Here is a 6,000-nt window from a genome sequence, read left to right on the forward strand (position 1 = left end):
CCTCCTCATACGAAGATTCTTTATTGAGCGACTTTTCTAGTTCCTCGAACCAGAAACACGCTGCCGTAGTGACAGGAACAATGCATGAAATTGGTTGTAGAAGGTAACCTTGCTGAACAAAAATCTTTTTAAGCAAACCCTCTAATTTTTTATCCATAGGATCTTTGAAAGCACAACTATCTTCGAATACTAGTGCGTTTGTTTAGAGTAGAAACCGCCCCCTCGACCTTGGGGACTGTCTGCCATAAGTCCTTTCTGGGGTCGACTATAGGAAATAATTTCTTAAATATAGGGGGGGGGACAAAAGGTATGCCGGGCCTTTCCCACTCTTTATTTACTATGTCCGCCACCCGCTTGGGTATAGGAAAAGCGTCGGGGGGCACCGGAACCTCTAGGAACTTGTCCATCTTACATAATTTCTCTGGAATGACCAAATTGTCACAATCATCCAGAGTAGATAATACCTCCTTAAGCAGTGCGCGGAGATGTTCTAATTTAAATTTAAATGTCACAACATCAGGTTCAGCTTGTTGAGAAATTTTTCCTGAATCTGAAATTTCTCCCTCAGACAAAACCTCCCTCATGGCCCCTTCAGATTGGTGTGAGGGTATGTCAGAACAGTTATCATCAGCGTCCTCTTGCTCTTCAGTGTTTAAAACAGAGCAATCGCGCTTTCTCTGATAAGTAGGCATTTTGGATAAAATGTTTGCTATAGAGTTATCCATTACAGCCGTTAATTGTTGCATGGTAATAAGAATTGGCGCACTAGATGTACTAGGGGCCTCTTGTGTGGGCAAAACTGGTGTAGACACAGAAGGGGATGATGTAGTATCATGTTTACTCCCCTCATTTGAGGAATCATCTTGGGCAATATCATTATCTGTGGCATTACTGTCCTTACTTTGTTTGGACACTATGGCACAATTATCACATAAATTTAAATGGGGAGACACCTTGGCTTTCATACATATAGAACATAGCTTATCTGATGGTACAGACATGTTAAACAGGCTTAAACTTGTCAACAAAGCACAAAAAACGTTTTAAAATAAAACCGTTACTGTCACTTTAAATTTCAAACTGAAAACACTTTATTACTGAATATGTGAAAAAGTATGAAGGAATTGTTCAAAATTCACCAAAATTTCACCACAGTGTCTTAAAGCATTAAAAGTATTGCACACCAAATTTCAGAGCTTTAACCCTTAAATTAACGGAACCGGAGCCGTTTTTACATTTAACCCCTATACAGTCCCAGCTATATGCTTTGCTGAGACCCAACCAAGCCCAGAGGGGAATACGATACCAAATGATGCCTTCTATAAGCTTTTTCAGTGATTCTTAGCTCCTCACACATGCATCTGCATGCCTTGCTCTCCAAAAACAACTGCGCATTAGTGGCGCGAAAATGAGGCTCTGTCTATAACTAGAAAAGGCCCCCCCCCCCCCCCCCCCAAAAAAAAAAAAACACCAAAAAACTCTTAACCATCTCCGTGGAGATGTTGCCTGTGCAACGGCAAAGAGAATGACTGGCGTGGGCGGAGCCTAGGAGGGATCATGTGACCAGCTTTGCTGGGACTCTTTGCCATTTCCTGTTGGGGAAGAGAATATCCCACAAGTAAGGATGACGCTGTGGACCGGACACACCTATGTTGGAGAAATATATATATGTTTCCAACCAAGATGTACTAGATTGTCCATGTTATAGATGACTTTAGATTTTCAGAAGCAATGTACAGGGATATAATATATATTTTACTTTTAAAGGGACAAGAAACCCTAACTTGCTGTCCTGTTATTCAGATATAGCATACAGTTGTAAAAAAATAATAATTATATATATATTCCAATATACTTATATTATTCAATTTACTTGGTCTCATGATATTCTTTGTTGAAGATAATATGTAGGTGGTAGGCAGTGTGCAGGTGTCTGGAGCGCTATAGGGCAGCAGTGTTGCAATAATATTTTTGAGCATTAGATGGAGGCAGTGGTTACACAATGACCAACATTGTTAAAAGTATTCTAGTAAAACTGCTGCATTACAGTGCTACAGACACATACATGCTGAAGAGCGTGTCTGTTTTCAGGATACCAAGAAAACAAATAATTTTTATAATAAGTAAATTAGGAAGATTGATTACAATTGTACACAATATCTTAAAAAAACAGTATATACAGTAGATTTGCATAATCAACAAATGCATGATAACAAGACAATGCAATAGCACTTAGACATAACTTCAAAATTTGTCAGACAAAAATCCACTACTCATTTGAAGTTCAGACTATTTCCACTTCATCATGTGACAGCCATCATCCAATCACAAATGCATATACTTATATTCTGTGAATTCTTGCACATGCTCAGTAGGAGCTGGTGACTCAAAAATTATAAATATAAAAAGACTGCATATTTTGTAAATTGGAACGTTGTTTAAAATAGCCTGCTCTATCTGAATCATGAAAGTTTAATTTTGACTTAATCATGAAAGAACATTTTTTTTGTTTTATGTCCCTTGAATGCTAATGAACTTCCATTTACACTATTTTCTGTAGTCATTACAGATTATATTCAACCACGCAATCCCTTATTCATTTTTTTTTTACTTTTTAACCAAGAAAATATTAATCTCCAATTAAAAGGGACATTCTAAAAAAACAACAACAAAAAAAAAACAACAGATGGTCTGATTTGTTACAACAAAGGAGTCTGAAAATCAGAGCAATGTTATTTAAAAATAAGCAAAACTATCCATTTTTTTTTTAAAAAAAACCCTGTATGGGCTATATACATGGATGATCTACAAAACATTTATGCAAAGAAAAATCTAGTGTATAATGTCCCTTTAATTATTTCTAGGAACTGGGTAGAATAATGAAATAACCTCACATGTCAAAATTAAATTTAGATAGACAGTACAATAAATAAAAAAATCCTAACAGACAAGTGACGAGTCAAACCTACAGAAAGAACTGTGACACACACATTTTAAAATCCAGTAGTTGCTTTGTTATAAATGATTAAAGTCACTTAGTTAAACATAATTTCTACATGCTCAGTAGATACAAAAGCTGAAACAATTGTGACATGCTAATGAAGATTTGCAGTTATGGGAGTTGTATGGTGCCATAGCCTGGAGGGCATCAAGTACCTGTAGTATGTATATACACACACACACACACACACACACACATAAATGTGACATTTTTATCAACAAATATAAGTATCAACGACAGCCGCTGATCTTAAAATCATTAGCTTTATTGTAAGCCTCTTAAAATGTGAAAGAACGGCTGTATACACACAGTGTACACTTTCTCTTTTGGGCAGCTACTCAATTTCAGAAATTTACAATAAATTTAATTATTTTAAAAAGCACAGTCTAGTCAAAATTACTTTCATGATGCAGATAGGACATGCAATTTAAACTTTCCACTTTACATTTATCATAAGTGTTGCTTTGTTCTCTTGGTATATTTTGTTGAAAGCTAAACCTAGGTATGCTCGTACCTCATATGCTAATTGCGAAGCCCTTGAAGGCCACCTCTTTTCTCAGAGCATCTTGACAGTTGTTCATTGCTAGCTAGTGCTAGTTTATGTGTGCCATAGAGATAACATTGTGCTCACACACATGGAGTTACTTATGAGTTACCACTGATTGGCTAAAATTCAAGACTGTCAACAAAAAAACTGAAAAAGGGGGCAGTCTGCAGAGGCTTACATACAAGGTAATCACAGAGGTAAAATGTATATTAATATAACCATGTTGGTTATGCAAAACTAGGGAATGTGTAATAAAGGGATTATCTCTCTTTTTAAACAATACATATTCTGGTGTAGACTGTCCTTTTAAACAATAACAATTCTGATACTGGCATACAATTAACTACTGGTTAACTGATTAAATAGGGCCCTGGATAGGGATTTTTATATTGATATGAAAACTATTTTCTTTCTATGCCCAGTAGAAAGGCACAGAAACTAAAAGTTGATTAACACAGTTATATTGTTAGGAAGAAACATTATAATAGCAAATTGGAAAGCTAAACAGCCCCCCCCCCCTTATCCGGTAGAACTGCAGTTACAATTACTTGCACCACTTAGAAAACTGAACGCATTTACTTCCATGACTCAAAGTGGGGACTTTGCAAGAATGTGGACAGAGTAGTGAAATTAAAACATGTATCTAGCCGAAGGAGGGAAGGTAGATATATCTATATATCAAGAAATGAAGAAATTTCCAGGCGTCCGTTTCAGGTAAAAAAAATCCAAACTTTATTGTGCAAAGTTTTATCAAGGTAAAAAGACCCTGAGCAGCAGAGTTTCCAGATAAAACAAAATTAGTGAACACAGCCTAACATGTTTCGGCCAGTCTGGCTGTAATCAGACATATCCCTCCTTCTCAGAGGGTGTGCTTTTATAGGGAAATACTCCACCCCTAATTAAAAAACACAATTAATTTCAATTTATCATTACTATGCCAACAGTAATTATTTCATTACTTATGTATCATATACAAACATTTGTTTATATTGTTTAATAATCAAAGGTGAGTTATAAGTTTACAGGTACATGCATACACTTTAGTTGATAAATTATTATTCAGGAACAGGAACCTAATAACAACATAATAATAACATAATAAAGTAAACCCATCTAAGTAGCACCTTCACTTACTAGTGATGGATAGTAATAAGAACCTCATATATACTCTGTAGGTACCTATCATGAAATATTTAGATAATTTTATCAGAAAATATATATCTATGTGTATGTATATTTCCCTTAAGTGTGTTCATTTATAAAGACAAAATGTATTCATTACAGCAATGATAATCTAGTTATTTGTACTTGTTTTAGTTAAGAAAATATTAACCAATTATCTCCCACTGTGTTTGGATCAATATAAATTACTACACACTAAATACAATAAAATATATATATTAGCTGTAATCTATTACCTGTCCTTATTAATATTTGCAAGTGTTTTATTCCCAATAATTTATCACATCGAATTGTGAGTTGAATCCATGCGGAACTAATATTTTTAATTTATGGATCCAATAAATTTCCTGTCTTCCAAGTTTTTTTTGTTTGCTGCCACCTCTTAGTGGCTTGCAAACTGCTTCAATTGCATTCCACTTAAAAGTATCAACATTTTTCCTGTGTATCTCAATGAAATGTCTTGAGAGTGCTGAACAATGTATGTCATTGGAAATGTACCCTAGATGTTCCTTGATCCTAGTACGTATGTCCCTAGTGGTTAACCTAACATACTGTTGTCTATGCTCTGAGCATTCAGCCAATAGATAACAAATGTAGAAGAGCATTTTACACATCCCCTAGTAGTAAAGGATTCATTTGTTACATATGATTCAAAACCATTCCCTTGTTTCAGATATTTACATGATTTACAAAAAGGGATTTACCACATTTATAGGTACCCACAGCATTCAACCACGAACTACGTGGACCATGGTCTGGGAGCATGCTCGGTGAAAGCACATTTCCAATCGTCAACTTTCTAGAGTATATGAAGTCACAACCTTTTTCCACTATATGTTTCAGAGTGTCATCTCCATATAAAATGGGCATATATTTTTTGATTCCCTTACAAAGTCTGAATCTAGACTGCAATTCCTTCGTGCCCTAAGAAACTGCCCCTTTACTATACCTTTATACACATGCTGTGGATGATTGCTATGTGCATGTAAGAGGCAGTTGCCTGCAATCGGTTTACAATGTAGTGAAGTGTTAACTTTTCTGGTTACTCCATTAAAAGTCAACAGAAGGTCCAGAAAAACGATCTCTGACATGTGGCAATTATGGGATTCGATTCCCATATCCTTTATGTTAAGATATTTTACAAAGCTTTCTATAGACGCTTCATCTCCCTGCCAGATAAATAAGAGATCGTCTATGAACCTTCTGTAAAAACAAATGTAACCTATAAAGGGGTTTCCATCCGCAAAGATGTGGAACAGCTCCCACCAAC

The sequence above is a fragment of the Bombina bombina genome, chromosome 2 (genome assembly GCF_027579735.1).
Source record: "Bombina bombina isolate aBomBom1 chromosome 2, aBomBom1.pri, whole genome shotgun sequence".
NCBI lineage: Eukaryota > Metazoa > Chordata > Amphibia > Anura > Bombinatoridae > Bombina > Bombina bombina.